The following is a 25,951-nucleotide window of genomic DNA, read 5'->3' on the forward strand; positions in this document are numbered from 1 at the left end:
AGCCAATTAGGAGGTGAAGTGCTTTGTGGAGCAGAAGGTAGTTGGGAATAATAAAAAGAACTCAAGGAAAGAGGTAGACATTTGGAACAAACACTGTGGGGTGTATGAAGAAAGTAAAACAAGGAAAAATTAATAATTGCCATGCAATGGTGAAAACTGATTTGGGAACATTATATATATATATATATATATATATATATATATATCATATGACATAAATTTATAGTGGACACAATTTGGTATAATTATGTATATTTCTCTAGCAAAGTTCAGTAGAACTCTAGTAGGAAGGGAGAAGGAAGATGGTGGGGATAATAAAAGAATGGGATTTAACAATATATGATCAGCAATATGATAAGGGGCTGAGGGATGGAAGCATAAAGGACAGTATCATAGTTGTGCTACTCAACTGGACTGCTTATTGACTGATAGAACCACATCATCGGGGATTAGTGAAGCTTCTCTCCTTCAAATAGCAAATCATTTTTTATAACAAGGATCATCTGGAGATCCTCTGGATTCATCAATGGAAGGGATTTCAAAGAAAAGGTTGCTGACTGATGATGGCAAAGGGTTTAAATGGAGGTAGAAGGAAGAAGTAAAGAGTATAACTAGCTGTCCTTTGGATATACTATGTCAAGAGGAATGAGAGAAAGAGTAACCAATACTAAGGAAGATGGTCAGAATATAATCTTTTCCAGAGATAACCAAGTTTCAATGAAGAAGAGAAAATGGAAAAATATAAAGTGAAGATATCTAGGGACTTTGCTAGGTACTGAGAGAAGTGTGAAAGAAGTATCAGACCTTCTTTAGAAATATACTATGATTGGGGGTTCTAGACAAATTGTGAAAAGGGAATTATGTTATCAAGTGTCAAAATGAGAGATAATAACACAAATAATGGTGGTCCGACAGTTAAGAGGAAAGAGAAAGTCATATGATCCCAAGAAGAGGAAAAAACTCTTTTGGGTTGGTGTAATTTGAAATGGATCTCTATGAGAGAGTAGGATTTCATGGATTGAATGGAATCAGAAGAGATCACTCCAAGTTGGAAGAATAACATGGACAAAAGGATATTATTTGTAATGATTGTACAGTGTTTGAGAGTCAGTTGTGGGGACCACATTGACCAAAGGGGAATTAATTTTGGGATATAGTAACATGGACATATGGGTTGACTGAATCACTTAGTTACTTTAAATTATCTGAGATCACCCTCAATCTATTTCTAGACAAGCTCAACACAAAAAAACTGCATAGATTCAATTTCGTATAGCTTCTTTGTCTTGTATATTTCATATTCTCTTGATGTTTTTTAAGTTATAGACATATCAGTTTGGGGAAAACTGTTCTTTTTCAACCAAAGATAGCTTGATGAAAGATACCCATACTTCAGAATAGCCTCTGTAGAATCACATAAAAAATTGATTAGGTAGCCAATCCATTGATTTAGGCTATTCCACCTAAATGTTGGCTGATCCTGAAGACCTTAGTTCAAATCTGGTCTCAGACTTTTACTGGTTGTGTGACTCTGGGAAAGCCACTTAACCCTGTTTGCCTCACTTTCCTCATCAGTAAAATGAACTGGAAAAGGACATAGTAAAATACTCCAGCATCTTTGACAAGAACACTTCAGATGGGTTCACAAAGAGTTGAATATGACTGAAACAATTGAAAAGCAACATTACCTGAATAGTGCAAGAAAGAAAAATGATACCTAGTTCAGGCTTTGCTCTCACTCTTCCTGATGTGGTCACTAGAGCACCTGCCTAATTCATTCATTCAAGGTTTCCAAATATGACATCTTTTTTTTTTTGGTACTTGTTTTTTGGTACTACTTGCTCTCTGGTAGAAATTTTGGTTGCTGTGTATTAGATGTATTGCTCCATAGTTCCAAACTGACTTGCAAACAAGAGAACAGCACATGAGTTAACCATGGGAAGAAGGAAGTGGAAGTGAGGAGAAGGAGACACCTTCAGCCTCACTTCTGACAACACTGGAAAGAGACAGGAAGTCTCCCCAGAACAGAGTGAGGAAATATGGACCCTTAGAGGCGATAGAGACATCTATAAATCAGGCAAACAGGTATGCTTGGGATTGCGGGTTCATTAATGAAGCGATGAAAGAGAATGCATTTTACACAATTGTCATAAACAGGTTTGTTTACGGCGAGGCCTGTGACCTTGCCGGCCTACACAATGGCACACTGCATCTTTGGCGAAGATTACAGTGTAATTACGGCTCTAATGGGCTTCAGCAAATACTCTGAAGCAACCAGCTAGCTCCCATTTACTCTCTCTGAAGGTCATGGGCAGGTGATATGTCGGTGTCAGCACATGGTTGAGCTATTGTTTGGGAACATTTCACTGATGGGAAAAGAACATAAATGAGGTTTCTAGCACAGAGTATTTACTCCTCAGAAAAGAACTCCATGTTTGCAAACACCGGAAATTGTTTCTGTAGGTCTTGTTCTCTCTTTCTGTAGTTCTTTCTCTGTGAGTCTCTCCTCTCTTTCATTTCCTTCTTTCCTTATCTCTCTGTAGCAACTACACTTCTGTCTTTCTCATTTTCTGTCTCTTTTCTCTGTCTTCATTCTTTCCATCAGTTCTCTTTTCTTCCCTTAATGAATGAATGATTCATCCAATTGTTTATTCATTCTTTCATTCATTCATTCACTAAACCAAGTCTGCTAAGGACCTATTATGTTGAAGGCACTCTGTTAGGTACCATGGAGCATACAAACATGATAAGGTATTGTCCCTGTCCCTTCACTCACCCCTAAAAGCTTAGAAAAATCACTGAAGAAGTAAGACTTCAGTCTGTAAAAATTTAAGTAATGATATTAGATTTTTTTAAAAGAGAAATTGAAGATAAGGGTGAAGAAGAAATAACAAGGCAACAGTACATGATTAATTGCACAACGAATGGCCCAGACAATAGGAGTTCAGGGGGAGAGATGGCAAACAGCTGGTCACTGTCCCCTACATAATAACCCTTCATATATCTGTAGAATCTCATTAAACACCCCTCCCTTTCTTTCCTAGTGGTGAACTCTTCAACTTTTAACCTTGCCTCTTAGGCCTTTCTATCTAATCCTTTCATTATCTCCATGTCTCTCTGTCCACAGAATGGTTCTGCCAATCTCTCTGAAATACTGAGATCTGGAAATCATTCAACAAGAGGAGACACAACGGAAAAAAGCGTTGAGTTTAGAGGATACCACAAGGCTTCCCTACAGGCCATAGCACAACTAACTCACAACCAGTCATAGGAGTTGGAAAAGGAAGTCTGTGCCAAAAATGCCTTCTTTGCTAAATGCTACAATAACAATATTACATTATTAAATATTAATTTCCTAGCTATTATCCTCCCCCTGCCTCTTTTAATATGCAAATATTCCTGGTAGGGGTAACATATAATGTCCTTAGCATAGTTTCAGATCTCTATTAAGCAGGAGTTTTTAACCTGGGCTGCAGAATAGTTTTCAAATATCCATAAAATTTGGATAGGAAAAAAAAATCACAACTTATTTTTGCTAACCTCTAGCTAAAATTTATCATTTTCTTTAATTAAAGATGAAGGCAACAAACATTATTTCACAAAAGGGGTATGTGAGACAAAAAAGATTAGATCTCCAATAATAAGAACTGAGTTTTGCTTTTATATAGCCTAACTTCTGGCTGCCTAGGAAGATATCTCCCATTTACTTCACTTCAAGGATTTCATCAATATGAGTAACTGCTCCAAAGGAGGATCAAAACTCCTCCACAAATTCTTAAGTATTTTTTTAATTTGTCCTTGATTAGTATTGGTTTATCATACAGGATAGCTGTGTCTTAAGCCAAGTATATGAATCAGGAGAGGCAAAGCCCTGGATAGAATGTGATCTGAGGATTTCCAAAGAAGCTCCCCACCAAATTAAAGAACAAGATGAGGAATATCAGGAGAATAGAGCTAAATGTTGGTGGTGGTGATTATGGTGGTCCTTCACTTTCTAAGAAGAGCAATGATATCACAATGTTGAAGCCAGGTTGTGTTTGGCTGTGGCTGATCAGACCAATGCAAGTTAGAAAGGCTCAGATCAGGCACAAGTGGTCTGTTATGACATTTAGAGTGGAAGCTGCTGTGAAATTGACCAGAGTCAAAAAGATGTTCAGTGATAACAAAGACCAGACTAAGGTTTAAGTAAAAAACATTAAGGCAAGAAAAGGGTCAAGGAAGTCAAGGAAAACTGAAACAAATTGAGAACAGAAATTGAAATATTGGCATGACTTCAGTAACATTAATCAGTTCCCCAAAATAAGACTTCAGGGGGAACAAAGTTTTTAGGGGATAGATGTTTTTATATATTGAAAATAAGAGGTTTCTATCAAAATCTTCTTCTAATGCTCTGGGACAAGAGTGTGCCAGAGTCATCTTGAACTGATTATCAGGAGCCAAATATTATACTTTCAATGTAAGCTGTTACAGTCAGAAATCAGCAAATTGATTGCATTTTTGATTATGTAGACTTGAGAAAGTGATGGAGAAAATGTGAATAAATTGTGTCCTGTACATTTTATTTTTCAAAGAGCTGGTTGTTAAATATTCATCCACCTGTTCCTGCATCAAATTCTTATAGGGTACTACTTCTGATAGTCAATGGCAATAATATTTAGAGGCAGCTAGGTGGCACAATGGTTTGAACATTAGATTCAAAGTTAAGATAGACTCAAATTTTAATCCTGTTTCAGATACCTACTAGTTGTGTGACACTGGACAAATCTCTTAGCCTCTCTCAGATTCAACTTCCTCATCTGTAAATGAGAAGAATAATAACACCTACCTTGATTATTCATTGAGAAGATCAATTGAGATGCTTTATAGGTATATAAATTTTTGCTATCATTATAGGACCAGCCTCCATTAATTGTAAGAAACTCAAAACTAGAAGTTAAGCGAGTAGTTGATAATATCTTGGGGATTTTGTTTATTCGGGGTTTGTGTTTTGGAGGGAACTTTTAGATTCTTTTTTAACCACGGAAACTTAAAAAGGCCATTTATAAGGATGAAATTAAAAGTCTTTAAAGTGATGTAAAAAGGAGATGTTTCTAGACATCCAAAATTGAGAAATATAAATATAAAATATTAAAATTAATTTTTACTAAAAACAGAGACTATGTAAAGAAATCATGAAGAGCAGGTTAAACTGTTTGGGGATACAAATTGTAATGGATTGTAAATATGCAAACAGTACTAAGATTTGCCACCCCCTAGCCCCAGACCAATAATGAATTCCTCAAGGTTGATAACTGGTAGACAATTGAGAATGTCATAGCAGAACTTGGGACCACATTAGGGAGGTGGTGATAGCCTCTATGAGACATCAGCAGAGAAATGATCTAATGAACTAAATAAATCAATTTAAAGAAACCAATCCTTTAAAGAGGGATTAGAAAGGGGTACACTTCTTATGTATTCAGGAATCCCTTAGATGAACAGTGTCTATGGAACAGGGATTCCATGATCAGAAAATCATATTGCATGGGCAACTTGAATTTTTTAGTTACAATTACTCATTGATCCAAGTCAGTCAGAATAGCATCTAGGGGAATAGTGAGAGTAGGGAGGAGGATAGCTGATTTGGATTTAAAAATATGCTTTGATAAAAACCTGAAGCTAGATAAATTTGGCCTTTATCTTGCATGATGATTGATTGAATTTCTATTTTGACATCTATCAATGAGGAAAACGAGGTGAATTTAAACACTGTATGATTGGTTGGTACACATTATTATCAACATTGTGGTCTCTCTGCCTGCGAGAGGCTGCACAAGGGGGAAAGATAGGATAGAGATAGAGAAGAAGTTCTTAACCCGCGAAGGGCGTGAATGAGCCGACTGTAGAGATGTGAGTAACCAAGTCAGTAGACGAATATTATTTGTATGAGCCACAGCTAAGCTCCGACCACTGGGTGTGAATATTCAGGCTGAAACCACCCAATGATCCCCTTTTAACACCGTACTGGTCAGAGGATAAAGCTAGTGCAGATGGAAAGGAGACTAGGAACTACAAGAGGTAGATAATGCTAGATAGCATTAGGAGAAAGAGAGGAAGTAAGGCAGGCCTGGACTAAGGACCAGGCCTTAGTAAGGCAGGCCTGGTCTAAGGACCAGGCCTTAGTAAGGCAGGCCTGGTCTAAGGACCAGGCCTTAGTAAGGCAGGCCTGGTCTAAGGACCAGGCCTTAGTAAGAAAGATAGAGAAGAGAGACAGGGGAGAAGTTGCTACTTGCCAGACCCGGGAATCCTGAACCAGTGGGCGGAGCTTAGTGGAGCTGGTTTATTTATAGTCTTGCCAGCTCAATACATATTGAACAGTTACATGATACCTCAATACATATGGATGAGTTATCTGGGGTACCCCTATTGGATAATACAACCTATGACAAGGTGAAGGTGGGGTTTTACTCCTCAGGTGAGTGGGACACAGGAAAGCAAGGTTTCGCGCCTAAACTTCAGCCATGCTGGCAATAAAGTTCATTGCCATGCACATAATGGCCATGTGCTCACTCACATTCCTGGTTTCCCCATAATGTCTATGGGCTGGGCTGCTACAAACATCAACATCATCATCATCATGATCATTATTATCATATATCCCTAGGACAATCCATATCTCCAGAGGAAGAGTACACTGAGAAATTGTATTCTAATGGAACAAAAGTTTTAGATCTGGCAGGGGCACGTGAGTAATACATAGCAGAGCAAAATTTGAACTCAAGTCTTCTGACTACTTTAAATATAATATTCTTTCTACTGGGTCATTGCAATAGGAAGAAATGATTGATTAGAGCTAGATGTGGTAGGCATCCACTCCCCTAGCCCATCCTTCATCTCCCTTTTTTTTTTAACCAGTTCCTATCCCCATCCTGTCCAGTGACTTCCCAAAGACCTAATTCCACTCCTGATTTCAGTAGGAACTTGGCTTAATTGTGTCCATTTTCAATTCCCCCTTAGGAAATCTGACATTTCTCCACTCCTGTGTGCTTATCATATTGATGGAGAACTTTGTGCTTAGTCCAGGGCAGGTCAGAACTCCCAAACTCTAGAGAATCATCATCCTCAGCCACCCTGGTCACTGGGATGACAGGCATGTGTCACCATGACTTGCTCACAACCTTCATCTTCAATAGACAAGATAGTTATGGCAACTATGAGATTGTGATTCTGATTTTGAAGAAGTTGAGCTAATTTTTTTTCTAAAAGCCCTCATTTTGGGGATACCATTCAATTGGGGAATGGCTAAACAAATTGTGGTATCTGTTGGTGATGGAATACTATTGTGCTCAAAGAAACATTGAACTGGAGGAATTCCATGTGAACTGGAATGACCTCCAGGAATTGATGCAGAGAGAAAGGAGCAGAACCAGGAGAACACAATGGAACAATCAAACACAATGGACTTCTCTACGAGTAGCAATGCAATGATCCAGGACAATTCTTGGGGACTTATGAGAAAGAATACTATCTACATTCAGAGGAAGAACTTTGGGAGCATAAACACAGAAGAAAAATAACTGCTTGATCACATGGGTTGATGGGGATACGATTGGGGTTATAGACTCTACACAATTACCCTAGTGCAAAAATCAATAATATGGAAATAGGTCTTGACCAATGACACATGTAAAACCCAGTGGAATTGTGCTATGGGAGGGGTTTGGGGAGGGGAGGGAAAGAACAGGGTTTTTGTAATCCTGGGAAAACACTCTAAATTAATTAAATAAAATTTTTAAAAATAATAATAAATAAAAACCCTCATTTTTTTCTCCTCTCATTTCTTACGTTCTAGAAACTGCTAGGAAAACCAACAATTTGGAATTCCTTTAAAGTGAACTGAAAAATATATCCCCATGATGCTCCCCCCTTATCAAGCAAACTATTTCAAGTATTTGATTTCTCTCTGGGATTGGTAACCACCAAAGTAAAGATTCCAACTGTCCCAGTCCAGTTTGGGAGATGAGTTAAAGAACCAATCATGCATGTAGGAGACCTCTTGGATTTAATTCAATCTGTGAAACAGTTTATGAACCATTTAATCTGTATATGATATCACTGTGCTAAATTCCAGGGAAACTAAATAAAAACAAATAGTCCCTGCCCTCAATGAGCTTTCATTCTTCTGCAAAAAAGGGATAATTATATGTACAAAAAAAAGTAAATACAAATTTTATTTCAACAGGAAGATCATATCCATAACACAAAATCTGAAAAGATCTAAGGCTTAGTATTTTTTTAAGGTAAAAGTGAAGAGGGAGCCTTTTCCCCCTCCTAGCTGACCATCTATACAAATATTTAGAAGCCGGAGATATAATGTCATAAATGGTGAGCCAACCCATTTAACTCTAAGAGACAGTGCATGAAATGAAGGAGTATAGAATAATACTGGAAAGCTAGCAGGGAGCCAGATTGTGGAAGCCAGATTGTGGAGGGTTTTAAATACCAAGCAGAGGGTTTGCATTTTATCATAGAGTCAATTAGAAGCCAGGGAGTCATCAAAGATGGAGGAGGCAGGGAGTCCAGGGGGGAGAGTTATGTGGTCAAATCTGTGTTTTAGGAATATCAATTTGGCTGTGGGGTAGAGAATAGATTGGAAAGGGGAGAACTTGGACGCAGGGAGACCAATTAGTGTGCTATTACTAGCAGAAGTAATGAAGGTATAATCTGGAGCAGGTTTGGTTGTAACATATTAATGATATTGTTTTAAAGTGACATTGGTTATGTGGGGCATGCCTCTCCAGTAATTCTTGCCACATTCAATCTGCCCTTGACCAGAAAGTCTCTTTTACACTGAGCCCATGTGTGGTGGCCATTGTTTCTTTTAGTTCTTATAGACCCAGTACTGTCAGCGGAGACATGACCTACCCAGCAAGTGTCTACCTTTTTGTTAAGGGGCCATCTTCAGAAAGAAGAGACTCTGATATTTCAAAGCCATGTTTTGGGGCAAGTGTCCAGGCCATGGCAATTAGGTAGTACAGTATATACAGTGCTGAACCGAGGGTCAGGAAGACCTGAATTCAAATCCATCTTCAGACACTTACTAGCTATGTGACCATGGACAAGTTGCCTAACTTCTGTCTCGGTTTCATCATCCCTAAATGGGGAGTTATAATAGTATCTACCTCCTAGGATTGTTGTAAAGGGAAAATGAGATGATTTTTGGAATGTGCTTAGCACAATGCCTGGCACATAACAGGCACTTAATAAATGCTTATTTTCTCCCCCTGGGTGATTTGGTATAGCAAACTCCTAGTATTCTAATGCAAGTGAACAGTTCCCCTGAAACATACTGTTCTGGGACAGTGAGAAGCTAATTTACTTTCCTGGGTCATATAATTAGCATGTGTCGGAGGCAGGACTTGAATCCTTGATTTTTCTGACTGTGAGGCCAGCCCTCTTTTCTCCAGACCCCACTGCCTCTCCATGGGGACAGATGAATCCAATTTCCCCTTTCCTCTCTGTGAAATGTTAGACATCATTCCCAGAAGATGAAAAGGTTAGTCTACTGAGAATCCTGCTTTCTCCATCTCTTCTCTCCCCAGCCCCTCCACTCTTAAGGTGGCAGAGAGAAGAAAGGAGAGACATGATGACCTTGAAATATCATAACTGCTCGACAGGTTTCAGGATACATGTTCAATTCAAGTAATTCTGAGTCAGTTGGTGATTCCCCTCCCATCACCTTCTGATAAGTTCACAGAGATGCTGTTGCCGAAAGACAATTCCCTGCAAGGGAACACATGGCAAGCAGTCTTTGATTCGTGCTCCATCTCACAGGGTGTTTGACATTTACAACACAACCTTTCATTAGCTCCTAGTTTGGGGAATGGGGGAACGAAGGGGGTGGAGGCAGGATGGGGCACCTTCCACATGCCTCAGGCCTCCTGGTTCAACCCTGTTCAAGGACCAGCCACCAGTTGGCAAGGCAGGGAGGCCTTGGGAAGAGAGAGGCAGGTGGTCCCCAGACTCAGAGAAAGCCTGGAGGGTGTTTCAATTTTCCAGAGAGAACAGCATTCAGCATGAAAGAAGGCCAGGGAGGGGTGGAAGATGCTGGGAAAGTCACGAACAAGGAGAGGGCTTCAGAATTGGCACCCCATAGCCTGAGCAATCATTCCTTTCTCTTGGCAGCCTGGACTCTCAACCCAGATATGACTAAAGACTTAAAAGTTCTTTGGCCCATTGGGATCTCCAGAAACTTTTTTTCAGGAGTAATGACCTATAGATCTACTGAATTTGCATCTGACTCATTGACACTACAAAAGCAACAAAGGTAGCAAACGGAACTTAGAAAACTATTATCCTGGAAACAGTTTCCATCTGAAACTCTTGGCGAGGTAGGGGTGTCCCAAGCCACTTGCACTCTGCCTGGCCCATGCCCTCTGCCTCCTCCAAGCCTTGCCTGCCTGCCTGCGGGCCTGGGTCAGTGTATAACCCTGCAGGCTGTTGAATTTCCAATGACTGACAGCCATTCCCTCAGAACATCAGGTCTGCCTGTAACCAGGCTGTGCATGGATGCTTCGCAGTGACAGGATTAAAAGCTGACGCTTCTCTGGGGACAGCCCATGTTCAGGATGTGTGTCTGAGATACTGTCAGAGGCAGCAGTGAGGGGACTAGCTACCAGGCACTGGCACCTCCCAACTCAGAAAACAAAACAAAAACAAACAAAGCCCCCAAACCCCAATTTCCAGTTGGTTTTCTTGAAGGTTTCTGTCATTATGAATTGGTTCCTTTCCTTCACCCCCGCAGAGCTGGAAGAAGGCAGAGGAGACCATCTGTTCCACCTCATTTATTGCAAGTGGTATTTCCACATCAGTGTAAGGTTTATTCTGAGGACCCAGTTTGGTACCTGTAAATATTCCAGTGGTTAACAGAGAGAACCTTCTTGCTTTCCGATTAGCATTAAACTTTTGAGATATAGGTTCATAGATTTGGAATTTGAAGATGCCTTCCAAAGGCCTTCTCGTCCACCCCCTTCATTTTACAAATTAGGAGAAGCAACTAGCCAAAGATGAGGATTTGAGCCCAGATCTTTGACTCCAAACTCAGTTATCATTCCAACAGACTATGAGGGTCAATGGAAAACGGAAGCTACAGGTGGTAATTGTCAGAACTCACCAAAGCAAGAATCTCAGTGGACAATAAGGATTCAGGAGGAAAAGTATGGCCTGTTGAACACTGATGGGTCTAGAGACAGGAATGTGGTTTTCCTGCATACTCCACTGGGTTGGATGCAGAATGATGTTTGACTTTCCCCTAGGGAAAAAGCAAGTCTCTGTCATAAAACTCATCTCATAATCAATATTAAAGTTAGATCTTTTAAAAAAAATACAGGTCTCTGCTTTGTTTTCCCCACCCTAATGCTTTTCTGGCCTCTCCAGTCTCAAATCTCAAGGGAAAAACTAGATTTTTTTTTTAAGAAAGTACCAGCTCCTGGGAGGAGTTCTACATAAATTAGTAATGATAACTATCATTTATAAAGTATTTTAAGGTTTGTAAAGTGCTTTACAAAATTATCTCATTTTATCTTTATCACAATCTTGAGATGGAGGTGCTACTATTATTCCCATTTCACAGAAAAGGAAATGGAAGCAAACAGGTTAAGTGATTTTTCTAAGGTCACACAGCTAGTAAAATGTCTAAGATTGGATTTGAACTCCTCACTCAAAGCCCAATATTCTATGTCATCTAAGTGATTAACTTAAACTAAGCAAGAAACCTCAGGCATAGTAATGATCATATGGGGGATGAGGGAACAGATTTTATGAAAGCAGTAGTCATTTCATTTATTCTTCTGACAACCCCCCTGCAACTTCCCCTTAGGAATGACAATAAACTTATCAAATATACCTCCACAATTTGCAAACTGTGCTCAGGATCCTTCAGGAGGGAAAAAGTGGTGACAAAAGAGAAAATTTTAATCACTGTTATTATAACTAATAATAGGAAATGACAGACTTGGGTGCCTTTGCGCCATCCAAAGGGTGACTGGAGTAATTGACCTGTTTGTGAGGGACCCTGATCATTATAATTTAGGTCTTTGGCAAATTTCATTCACTCTCCCACTTTTTTACCCCTTGCTGTGCAGGAAGGTGACTTCTTCATTTTCTTCTTTATGATGATTTAATAATCATCAATAAACACAAACATTTTCATATTCAAAGATAAGACAATTGTCAATGAATGCATGAATTTCTGTCATGTACAGCTTTTTACTGTACATTAAATTGAACAAAGTAGTAACAAAATTACCCTCTTTGTGTGTGTACCCTTCTGAACTTTTTTCTCCTAAATATTTAAATTTTATTGATCTTTTCTGTCTTTCTCTTTTATTTTTTCTCTTCCTTTCTTCCTTTCTTGACTTCTCTTTCTTTCCCTCCTTTCCTTTGCTTTTTCCCTCACTTTCTCTATTCCTCTCTTTCTTAATCTTTCTTTCCTTTTTTCAATCTCCACCACACTAACTTGCCCCTTTCACCCCATTCATCATTTTCAACAAACAATGAAAAGATTATCTTGTTCAGAAAAGTGATATATGAACATTAGCACATTCTTTCCTGACCCTTTTCTGTCCATGCTCCCTGCCATCTGATTGCCCGTCCTGCCCTGTTTGACACTGTTTTATTAATGATCCTCTCTTAATTTTGGCCTATTTCCCAAAGTGTTTGAGTCACTAGGGCTGTGTCTCCTACAGAAGTCCCAGTGCTGGTCCCAAGTCTGTTGCCAATGACTCTCCAGGACGGAAGCTCATTTAGATTCACAGTGTCATAGAATGTTAGAGCTGGAAATTACCTTGGAAATGATCTAATCTAACCCTTTCATTTTAAAGAGGCAGAAACTGAAACCCAAGTTGTGAAAGAGATTTTCTCAAGGTCACACATCTAGTTAGTAACAGCACTAAAATTAGAAGCCAGACATCTTATTTTTGATACTTATTAAATGTGTGACCTTGGGCAAGTCATTTAACCTTTATTAAATCTGTCTCAGGCAGCTAACTAGGACTTATTTACCAAATCACAGAGAGTTCCTAATATTGAGAGTTCTCTATATTCAGATTCTTTGTCTTTTCATATTTCTCAACTTCTTGTCCAGTGAACATTCTTGTCATTTTGTTTCCCTAGCATCTCACTTGCCAAGTCTCCGCTTTCATTCGTGACCCCAAAGGAAAGTGATATTCTTATTTGTAGACTAGTGAAATTCAACTTTTTCTAAAAGTTATTGACTCTCCTTTCTTCTGCCAAGTTCCCTCTCTCCTTTTCTGCTCTTTTCATTGCTCTCCTACCTCCATCCTCTCCAAGAGGTTAAACTGTTGCTCAGTCATTCAGTTGTAGAATGGTTTGTCATTTCCTTCTCCAATGGATCCAGTGGATCCTGTTGTCAACAATCAGAATGACTTGCCAAGAGTCACATAGCTAGGAAGTGTCTGAGGCTGGATTTGAATTCAAGTTTTCTTTACTCCAGGTCCAGTGCTTTAACCACTGACCCACAGTGGATAAAATACAGCTTAATTTAGATAAAGGAACTGAGTTCAAATTCAGTTATCTGTTGTTTAAATTTTGAGAGAAATCACTGAAAAGCCCTACTGTCTATCCTTCAAGTATCACTGACCTGGCAGTCCCCCTTGTAAGTGATTCATTTCTTCAAGGTTTAAACTACCTGGAAAGGTTGGGTATAAAGCCATTATTGGCCACATTAATACCATACTGGGAAATAGTTGACCTGAGTCACTTCATCTACCTATCAATACATACTAGACCATGGAATATGATACATCTCAGTTTGGCTATATGGAGGGGTAGAAGAGAAGTATATTGGGCCATGGGTCACATTTATGGGAGAGAGCATCCTTTAGCTGACTAAACTTCTAAGTGGGGTGTTGGGCTAGGAAAGAGGGGCTCTAAGAAAGGGGAGAGGGATTGAAACACACTTCACTCACTTGAAACTGCTTCAGGCTGGCCCTGTTCCAGTTATTTCTTTCTAGCCCAAGATTCCCAGTAAATAAACCATCCACATCATTACCCTGCCCCCTTCCCCAACAAACCCTCCCAAAGCCTTTTCATCAAAAGAATCCATATGTCTCTGTGACCTCCACTCTTGTCCTGGAGACACAAAGCCCTCAAGCCTCACCCCATGGGGTGAATCTCTCCACTTGTGCCCCATTATTGCCTGATCCTCCCACCCCACCCTTTCTTCTCTAGGAATGGCTTCTCAACCCCACAGCAGTTGCACTCATTTAATGTGTAAACGATTGCAAATCAGGAACCTCCCGCTGTTCATAATGATAACACTTCCTATAATTTGCATGATAAAATTCAGCTGATTTCAGATAGCATTTCTCCAGACAGATATGTGACACTGGGGCTCTGCAAAGGGAATAAATTACCACCACCGTTGGGAACTGGTCGAAATCCTGCCTCCTGATTGGCTGACATTCAGCCCCAAACAAAAGCACAAAGCCTTGTCTAATGGAGCAATGAAAAGGGATATCTAGGAAATATTAACAAGTTCCACATGGTAATTTATGCAAATGCACGCTATAATTCAGCAGAAGCACGTTAGCTTATACCTATAGAAAGGATCTGCTCTAGCCCAGGTTTTTATGGAATTGACACCATGTCTTTACAAATCACAGGCTATGGTTTCTTCATACAAAGCAGCCAGTGAAGAAGCATATGACTGAGAGATTATGATCTCTCTCCAGGGATTGACCTCACATGGATCAGAATTAGATCTGAGATTATAAAGTCGTAGATTCGAGCTGGACATACTTTACAGGTCATCTTCGCCAACTCTCCTCCTTTTGCAGATGCGAAAACTGAGATCCTAAGACCATCAATCAGCTTGCCGAAGGTCATGGAATCCAGATTTCCTGAGTCCAAACTTAGTACTCTTTCTAGATCAATAGGCTTTGCCATTAAATGTATCTTTGGCCAAACAGTTCCACCTCTATGGGTCTCAGATCTTTTTCACCTGCAAAGTTAGGGGATGGGACTGATTGATTATCAAGGATTCTTCAGTCACTACCATTCCATGTTTTTTTGATTATAAATGACTCAGGAAGGCTCAGAGGGAATGAGTTACATAAAATTGATCTTGTCCTTAGTAAATGAAATGTGATACAGTTTAACACTTAATTGTTCTCTAATTGTTTCTCTGTTAATTGTTCTCTAATTGTTTCCTGCATTAACTGTTCTCTGTTTCATGTATGTGAATTATTTCTCTAGAAATAGACTGTAAGCACCTTACCAACAGGAACATATATTTTGCTAGAGTCAGCTCAAATGGACTCAATTAAATTTTTAGTGAAAAAATTAGCAAAAGATACAAATTAGGGCTTGATTTATTGTTTTTGTTGATCGTCTAGACTTAAAGTGATGGAAATAATGTCAATAATACAGACAAATGTAAAAGTGATTTTGTGGCTACATTTTTTTCAAAGGGCTGATTGTTAAACATTCACCAGCACATCACTACTCATATTTCTCTACTTGAAGAGCATTTAATGTCAGTTAAGGTGGGAATGAAGGTAGGAAGAAGAACCTGCTACACTGTTTTAAGAAAACTAGATTCAAAGAATCCCATCTTTGGTACCTAATAGTTATGTATTTGTGAATTTCTCCTAGTGTCTCTGAGCCTCTGAGTCTTAAAATAAAGATGTAAATTGTACCTATCTCATGGGATTATTTTGAAAATTAAATGAGAAAATGTCCAGAAAAGCACTTCATCAATGTTTGTCATTGTTGCTGTTGTTGGGTATTTTGTTGTTATTATGATTGTGATTATGTGGTCTGTAGAGCCTAAAACAATTCTGTAAACATAGTAGATAATTATTCTTGTTGATTCTCCACCACTTCCTGGCCCCCACCTCAAGTATTCTTGCATTTGTTCTCTATTCTCCACTCCTACTGCCTCAATCCTAAATCAGTCCTTCCTCACTTTCTTCCCTAGAGTACTGAAATAGCTTGGGAATTGTTCTATCTGGCTCCACTGTCTCTCTTCCAAACCCAAATCCCAAATGATGTTCCAAAAAATAGATCTGAGAATATCGTATCTCAACTCTCCAACCCAGACACATTCCCTCAAAAGATTTTGTTCGTGGTTACGCATTCTTTGGAGAATAAAATTGGGGCCCTTCTAATCATTCCATATTACCCTCTTTTACATGTTCTCTTTTGAGTTGCCCCTGTCTCCCCCTCACCACAGCTAGTGAAATGTGAGGTCCTTAGAGGGCAGAGACTGATTTGATTTTGTCTTTGTATTCCCAAGTCCCTAGGTTGGTTGACTGGTACAGAGTAAGTGATTAATAAAGGTTTGGTAAATTTATTAAGTTTCATTGAATGCACCAAATGAGACTGAATAAATGGGATGAAGGAGTGATGGTGAGAGGGAAAAGGAAGGTCAGTACCAGATGTAAGGCAGAGGTATGCTTGATCTCCTGCTCAAATTAGCAAACTGAACTGCTACCATCCAAATAAGGGCTCTGACTTTGTAATCAGGAATACCGAAGTTTGAAGCTTGCCTCAGATACTTACTTTGTCACCTTGGAAAAAGTCACCTAACTTCTACCAGTTTTAGTCTCCTTATCTGTAAAATGGGATAATAAATAGTACTACTCTCATAGGATTATTATAAAGATAAGATGAGGTGTATAAAAATTTTTGTAAACATTAAATCACTATATAAATGTTAGTCATTTTTATGCCTTGGGCATAGCTTCAGGAACAATAAGAACCCATTACCTCATATTTCTTTCCCTAGAACTTCCTTAGCATTTAGGCATCAACAGAGCCTAACACGGTGTTAGATATAAGGGAAAATGCCAAGGATGAAACTGACAGTGTTAGACTACTTTTTAATGTGATTTAAAAATAAATTATCATTTTAAATGGCAAGATCATCCAACTTTATTTGTCCTGTTCACCAGAAAAGCCAATTTTATAGCCTTTATCTCAAGCATTACAGTAAATGCATGAAGCCTTCAGTGTATAGTAACACATACTCAGGGTGGTTTGGGTGGGTGGGTGGGGAATCTTTGAAATCTTGTTTACTGTGAAATCCTTGTCCAGATTCTAGGTAATAGTGTTACTCAGAGGTTCAACAACATTCCTTGATTACACCTGGGAAGATCTCTAAAAAATATTCATGACATATAGGTAGGTCTCTTCTCCAACTATATCCAGCTTATGAGATAATTTTTACTCAAAAGTCATTATCATCATCATCATTATACTCACATTTAATTAAAGGTTCCTAGTTTGGAAGAATAAGTTCCTAAATGTTGAGGGGGGTGGGATCTGCCCAGTTTCTTATATGTGAAACAGGATAGTTTAGCATTTAATAAATCTTTGATTTATTCTCTTGTCTATTCTTTCAGTTAATCAATCAATTAGTCAACACTTATTTATGAAACTGTTACAATATGCCCAGCACCATGCTCTGATGGTTCAAAGAAATGTTAAAACAGCTCTTGTCCTCAGGAAGTACACAATTCAGTTAGGAGATATAACATGTAAATAACTATGTAATTCATATATATATATATATATATATAGAGAGAGAGAGAGAGAGAGAGAGAGAGAAAGAGAGAGAAAGAGAGACAGAGACAGAGACAGAGACAGAGACAGAGACAGAGACAGAGACAGAGACAGAGACAGAGACAGAGACAAAGACAAAGAGAGTTGATAGAAAATAATCTGAAAAGAAGAGGCTATATATAGCCGAGGAGACCATGGAAAGGTATTCAGAAGATCTAAGTCCTAAAGGTAGCCCAGGAAATTAAAAGGCTGAGGTAAGGGGGCAGAGCATTCCAGGTATTAGGGATAGTCAGGGCCAAGGTGTAGAGCTATGGGATATCATGGGAATGTTATTACTGCAAAACAACAGGTCATCATCAATGGCTGGATTGTGGAGTATATAGAAGAGAGTAAGGCATAGCCAGACTTTCCTTGGGCAATGAGAGAGGCAGCTTAATAGGGTAGAGAGGGTGGGCTCTGTTTTTATGCTTACAACCTCTACAGACTTGAGCAAGCTCATTTAACCTCCCTGGCCTCCCCTTCCTCATCAGCAAAATGAGGAGATTGGTGTAGAGAGACTCTGATCCCTTCTAGCTCTAGATTTGATGATCCTCTGTGGAGTTTATGATTTTCATATTTGATTTTTCAGACCACGGTCCCCTTTGCTCATTAATTCCTCTGTACATTTTTTTCCGAAGTATCTATAGAGCTACACAGGCCAACATCCTGACTTCAATAAAAAGGGTCACCAGTACATGTATGTGCATTGCATATATGCTATGCATGCACACATACATATATAAATATATACATGCTTACATATGGAAGGCTATATATATATATAAATAAGAATATACTACAGAATATATAGAGGAATATAGAAACAGATCTATGTATGTATAATCCCTATATATTCTTTAACATGTTTCTATGTATATTTGTATAGTCAGATAACCTTCCACCAACTCTGTATATATCTTAGAAGTATTCTATATATATATATCTATATATAGTTACTTATATTCCATATCCTCTACCTAGATCTATATCAATATATAGAGACTTGACAGGTGTGTGTATATGTGTGTACTTTGTGCAACTACCTCACTTAAATCAAATTCATGAGCAAGTCATGACATCATCCCATGATGTCACTGTTTCTTTTCAGAAATAAAGGATGAATAGCAATATAACTTGGGAGTACTCTGTATATATCTAGTTATTTACACATCATTTCCTCACAATAATAAATGTTATATATTAAATTATATTTCATAGATATTATATTACACATCACATAGTCTCACTAATATTTACATTATTATATTATGTTACGTGCTGTATCCTCATATATATATTATTCAGAGAATATGAAATGTATATGTGTGTATATGTATGCATGCATATATGCTGCCTTCTAATTCATGTAATTATGTATGTATGTATATTATTGATGATTCTTTTTATTGAAGTCAGGATGTTGACCTACATATCTCCACAAATACTTGGGAAAAAAAACAGACAGAGTAATTAATGACTGAAGGGGATCAGGACTAGGAAAAATAAGATATGAAATATGAAAAGAGAAGCTCCATATAGAATCATTAGATAGATAGATAGACAAACAGACAGAGATAGATAGATAGATAGATGATAGAGATAGATAGATGATAGATGATAGATAGATAGATAGATAGATAGATAGATAGATAGATAGATAGATAGATAGATAGATAGATAATCACACACATATATGGGACTACACTACCAGCTATATATAGAAATATGCTAGAAAAAGGAAATTTTCCTAACTATAGATAGAGGAGGCAGTCCAGTGGAATATCTGGTTGCCAATTAATGCCTAACATTTTGCTTCATGGAAACTTCAAGATGACTTGGAGAATTCTAAGTTCCTCCAGACTCAGACTCCTTCATCTCCTGTATGCCTTGGGATAATAAAACACACATGTACTAGTCATCTTGGGGGCACATGTGATATTTCACTTTAGGCAAAGAAAGCTGATAGGGACACAATTTATTTGGGTGATGGAGAGTATATAGGACAGATACAGCATAATTTTGTCCATTTTTGACACAACTCATAGATTTCACTGAAGCTAGATCTCTCTCTTCAATATCTACAATCACACTCCAGAACACCACTAGCCCACAAGCATTTTTTTCCCAGTGACTATCCTATAACCCTGCCCTCTGAGAAGTCAGATTTTTCCCTACTTTGTCCTAGCTGAATTTCTCCTCCTTTTATTTCCTGAAGAGTCTGTGCTCATCATCTCTCCCCTCAACCCTTATTTCTAGCTGCTCTCGCTTCTCTATCCCATATGATAGGTACTCTTTATTCTTTGCACAAAGAGCATTGCCTGTATTCATCTCCATAGACATGGGCAAAAAGGCGTTTTAATTTAATAAGCATTTATTAAGTGTCAATTATGTGTGAGGCATTGAGGATACCAGGGCAAAGTGCCTGCTCTCAAGCAGCTTGAATTCTACTGGTCAATACAATATGTACAATAATAAATATAATGAACCTTTTTTCCTTCTCCACACATACCCCACCTGCCAGTCTGCTGAATGCTTGGTGTATAGTCAGATATTCTCTACTCCAGAGAAAGAAAGGAACTCTGGGGAATGACTTCCTGAGATGCTTGGCTCCTTAATGAGAATTTTCTGAATGGCTATTGAACCAGAAGAGCTTAGAACTAAAGAGACCTTTTTAAAGAGGAAGAGAATTTCTGACTGACATTTTCTTGGCTGTTACTATCTAGGCAGCAAGTGTGACAAAAATGAGGAGAGGGAAAAAAAAACTATTTCAGTGCCATGGTGTTGGATTTCAGGAGGCTGGTCAGAGCCAGGGGGCCCCTTACTGCCCAGCTTCTTTTGTATTTCCCTCTTTTCAGTAGGTGGCCTTGTCAGCTTGAAAAACTTTGAGGTCAATGAGCAGTAGCTGTGTCATTTACTGCTATGAAAAGTCTGTTATATTAGTAACAGAAATGGGCTGACACCACTGGAAGTGTCTGCATAAGGAATGAATGAAGAAACAGGCTTTTATTAAAGACTTAATATGTATTAAGTAATATGATTAATGCTAGAGAAATAAATATAATAAAAAAGACAGTCCTTGTCCTCGAGAAGTTTAAGTTCTAAAGAGAAAAGATAGTTTATTCACATGAAAAAGCTGAAATTGCCAACAGAGGGGAAGAAATGAAGATATCTGGAATATTTGAAGCTGAGAAGTCAAAAAGAAGATCAGGAATGGAAAAGGGCCAGCCTGGACCTTGACAAGTTGAGAAGGCTGCAGGGTTGGTTAAATGTTTCAGGGTTGGGACACCCCAGGCCCTGAGGAAAGTTCAGTGGCAAGGTCAAGATTTTTTACATCCAAAAGCCAGGAATAGGGCCAGGAAGGGAATAAAAGGTCTTTGGGGTCCCCTTGGGTCCCAATGGACACCCTGGGAAGAATTCACCAATGGGGGAAGGAAGTTGAGTCTTATAGAGAGATATTCATACACAGAGATAAGAAAAAAGATGATCAAACCTGGTCGATTGATCTGATGATGCCTAGTATAGAGGTTAAATAAAAAAAATTACTAAGTAGCAGACTTAATAAATGACTTAGTAGACTATTAGCCTCCAAGAGAACTGTATCTACAGCTTTAAATTAAATGACTTAATCCTGTTCAAATCATTCTGTGATTCTTCTAGGTTAACATTGCTTTCTGCATAAGAATCAATGACTTCTTACCTACCTGATTCTTGTTGTGGATTAGATACTTTTCATTTTGATACTCCCTCCCCCAAATCTTCCCTTTGACTTTTTCAGCCAGCACTATTACTTTGATTAACTACTTTCCTTAGATGGATGAGATAAGCCAGTGAATTAGAATAAGAAACCCAATCCACTAAGTCAGAGGTTCTTAGATTTCATGGAATCTGTGAACTTGAATGGGAAGGCATTATATCTTTATTTCAATATAATTGGCTTCCTTTCAAATCCTATGAATTTTATTTTATGCATTTAAAAAAACATTATTCAAGAAAGGGTCTAGAGACTTCATCAGACTGTCAAAGAAGGGATCTATTACCCCCCCCCCCCCACACACACACACATACATACAAAGAAGGTTTAAACTTCATTTATTAAGGAGGGATTAGACTTTCTCTAGCACTGAAATTAATATAGGACTGCTTAGTAGCGTACAGAAGAAATAGAAACAGGTATCCTAGCCCTTTTGAGTCCCAACAGGGTCTTCTAGATGTTGCCAGAGTATATGTAACATGTATACAAAGTCCTTTCAGTCAAATTAATATTCAGAGATGATATAAAATTGTTGTAATGCTTAACATTCTCTCTCACCAAACCTAGCCCTGTTTTTGCCAGGCAGCCATGATTACTATAGAAACAGAAAGGGGACACAATAGGTTATTGTTTCTTTTCTAAAATTATTCATCATGGGCAAGAGTTTGTCAATCAGTAGCCAAACTGTTGGTGATATACTTACTTATAATAAGAATAGCTAACATTATATCCTTTAAGCCCTTTCAAGTTTACAAAGCACTTTACACATATTATCTCATGTGATCCTTATAACAACTCTATGAGATAGGTGCCATTATCATCCCCACTTTGCAGATGGGGGAACCAAGGCTATGAGATACTCAATGCCTTGCTCAAGGTCATATGGCTCATAAGTTCCTGAGGTAAGATTTGAACTTGGGCTTTCCTGATTCCAAGGCCCAGTATTTTAGCCTCTGTATCACCTGGTTGCCTCATTTTATAGATATATAGAGATTAATCTTTAGAAAAAAGTCCCTACTAGTCACTGGGGCCACAGTCAAAGTATTTTTCCACTGAGTAAAAACTGCCAGAATGTGTGTTCCATTGCTGTTCATTCTCAAGAACCCAGAGTGACCTCTATAACAAGATGAGTTAGTGAATTCTTGCATCTACCCCCAGGGAGAAATAGTTTTGGTTTGGGAAGAAGAGAAATCAGATATATCACCTTCTATACTAAAATCTATTAGAAATCAGGCATAACCAAAGCCACAAAAATACCTGTATCACCTTCTAGTCTATAAGCTAAGACCAATTTTCCATAGGAAGAAAGAAAAAGGAAAAACAAAAAATGAAGAGGAAGATGAATGGTGAAAGGGGGATAAAAGAAAGGAAAGAGAAGAAAGAATATAAAAGAGAATTTGCATACTATCCTAAAGATAGGAATGCTGGAAAGCCACTAAGAGTTGCTGCCATTACATTGGAGTCCAATATCACCAACCTCTATACCAAACTTTCCTGTTAGAACTTTTCAAAGTTCCTTCCAGTTCTCCAGTTCTGAGAGTCTGGGGCATCCATCCTAAAAGAGATAGCCAGAATGAAGGCCATCAGGAATCTCTTCTGGTGCTTTCAGCCAGATTGACAAAACTTGAGTTGGCAGTAGGGTGACAAGCAGCCCAAGGATAATGATGGGGGTGGAGGTGACCAGCCTCAAGAATTCAGTCATTACCCTGGGCTCTCCTACGCTCCCCCAGTCCTTTGCCAGGCTGCAGCTGAGAAGTTCTGCTGAAACAGCCATGCCATTCAGTTGTTTTTTTTTTTCTTTTGGCAGCCTTCCTCTCCTTGTCACTGTCCTTCCTAAGGGCTGGGAACAGGGGAGCCAGCCACCCACTTGCCTGCTGAACACTGTTTTCAAACACAGTCAATCAGGGCACCATAGCTCTAACATTTTCACACCATGCCCTGGGAGGCAGCATGGCCTTTGATGAGTTGATGCTGATTGACGGTGCACCGAGAAAGAGGACAAGGGTGTTTAGCCTGCATAAGATCCTGGCTGTGTAATGACATGAAAAGAAAAAAACTCTGCTAATGGGGAGGTCAATTAAATAATGCCAGGCACACTTCTTTTCCTGTGGCTTGGCAGGGCAGTCTGAATGAAAGGTGCTTTACAAATTAATAGCAACAACAATTAATAGGGGAGTAATTGGCTGTGAAAGGAGACCAGTTAGGATGCCACTGATATTCTGGCTCTATATTCTCAGATCTGGAATCTCCCAAGAGAGCCAAACACTTCTGAGGATTTCAGTCAGTACCCTGAGAGAAACACTGTCCAGATTGCATCTGCAGTATTGTATCTAGTTCTGGGGGTCCCCATTTTAGGAGGAACAAGGGAAAACCAGAGTATAACCCGAGGTGGACCATCAGTTAAGAGACAAAAAAGTCCATGTGTGAGGACCAGTTGACTGCTGAGGACAGAACTGAGTGGATTAGACAGAAGACACTAGGAGGCATTTGGGCTTCTAAAGAAATTTCTAACAATTATCCATGTCCATGAGGTAAAATGATCCTTCTCCTGAGGTAGTGAAAATCTCTCTCATGGGAAGTCTTCAAAGAAGTCTTTATGAATGTTCCTGGGGGAGATAGTAGAAGGGATTCTTATTCATGTATAGAGTGGGCTACATAACAATGGCTAGTATTTATGTAGTACTTAAAGTTTTGAAAAACACCTTACAAATATAATTTCATTTTGTCCCTACAATTCTGGGAGGTAGATGTGATTATTACCCATATTTTTTCAGATGAGGAAACCGAGGCTGGCTGAGAAATGTTAAGTGACTACTCAGAGTCACACAGACAGGAAGTATTTTTAGGTGACTTCAGAACTCAAGTTTGAATGACTCCACCTCTAATGCTCTACTACTCCACTTGGATGGTCTGAAATCTTTTTGAATTCTATGTTAGAGCTATTCTAAAATATAATTAACTCACTCCCTTCAGAAGGAGTGAGTTTCCCAACATTAAATGTTCTCGGATCAGATTACCACTTAAGGATGACATAAAGAGGATTCCTTCTCAGGTACCCTCCAGTGATCAGTGACCTCCAGTGTGGAAGTCCTGCTATCTCCATGGATTATGGCATAGACTTAAGGAAGAACTAGCCAATCAGAGGGAGAAAGCAGATGGGTTGTATCACACTGTTCTTATGATAGCCAATTGTGGTATTTAACTCCATTATCACCCAACGATCCTTAAATGCTGGTGGCTATTGGAACTTCCAACCTTGGTCCTTTAGGATGATTCTATTCTAAACCCCTAGATAGGGACCTGGTGAGTAAGTCTCTCCCTCTTCCTTTTCTCTTTAGGTGGGACAGAGGGAGCTACACAGGATAAGCAGCTATGGATGACCTACTCAAATAAGATTATAATTGTAGTGATGTGGCTGACACATAGTGAGAGCTGTACAAATGTTACTTACAAATAAATGAATGAATAAATTGAAACTTTCATCATATTTTCTTTCCCTTTAATTCACAACTTTGATAAGAATGCACTCCCTCATTCCCATCTGGCTTAAAGATTCCAAAAAGAAGATTGCCTCATTCTTGAATAAAGAGGAGGACAATAAATCCTATGTCTACTCTAGTAACTCAAACTCTACAAATGCAATTTGACATCTTACCCTTCTTCCTTCTTATTCCCTTCCAAAAAAAAAAAATACACCCTTATGTCTTTTCATGTCCTTCAATCTAAAGACTCCAAATCAATGGTTCTATCCTCAGTTCTTTGGCTTAAGGATTGTTTCCAGCTTACTCCAGGACCTAAAAAGCACAGGTGATTCTGATATTATTCTATGTCTGTAGGATGTGGAGCTGGAAGGCACCTCAGAGGTTATATATCCTAACCCCTTCATTTTACAGATGAGAAAACTGAGACCTAGAGGGATGAAGGAACTTGGCCAAGGTCATGGAGTTAGCAAGTGGCAGAGTGGAGCTCTTTCTACTATGAGTTCTACTTACTTCCTTCTTTCAAAATATAAAATGAAATAAAAGGCTTATGACCAGTGTCTTATAGGAAGAACCCATGATTTTATCTGTGTTAAAGCATGAGCATCTTTCACTGATGCATAGGGAATTTGTTTATGGCTTGGTTAAGTCCCAGAGAAGGACTTGAGGCTCATAACATACTGTGATTTGCCTAGGGTTACACAGATGGAAAGGAACAGAGACAGAATTTCAACACAAATTTCCTTGACTAGCATTTTAGCCCCTGTACCAGGCTGCCCCTCACTGAAAATTATGGAAGTCAATAAATATGTGTGATTTCAGGCTGTTTCTCCCCTCTCCACACCCCTCCTCAGCCTTCTTCCTTCCTTCCTTCCTTCCTTCCTTCCTTCCTTCCCTTCCTTCCTTCCTTCCTTCCTTCCTTCCTTCCTTCCTTCCTTCCTTCCTTCCTTCCTTCCTTCCTTCCTTCCTTCCTTCCTTTCTTTTTTTTCTCCTTCCTTCCTTCCTTCCTTCCTTCCTTCCTTCCTTCCTTCCTTCCTTCCCTTCCTTCCTTCCTTCCTTCCTTCCTTCCTTCCTTCCTTCCTTTCTTCTTTCTTTCTTTCTTTCTTTTCTTTCTTTC

General features: G+C 38.9%; 1 long non-coding RNA gene across 2 annotated transcripts in view; it reads right to left on the reverse strand.

Moving 5' to 3' along the window:
- Window positions 1-25,951, reverse strand: part of LOC130457131 (uncharacterized) — a 107,352-nt gene that overhangs the window by 73,259 nt on the left and 8,142 nt on the right. For both annotated transcript variants that reach the window (XR_008916194.1, XR_008916193.1), the window contains exon 3: window positions 11,153-11,290. This is a non-coding gene — a long non-coding RNA (uncharacterized LOC130457131). The remainder of the gene's footprint in view (window positions 1-11,152; window positions 11,291-25,951) is intronic.

The sequence above is a fragment of the Monodelphis domestica genome, chromosome 2, assembly GCF_027887165.1.
Source record: "Monodelphis domestica isolate mMonDom1 chromosome 2, mMonDom1.pri, whole genome shotgun sequence".
Lineage (NCBI taxonomy): Eukaryota > Metazoa > Chordata > Mammalia > Didelphimorphia > Didelphidae > Monodelphis > Monodelphis domestica.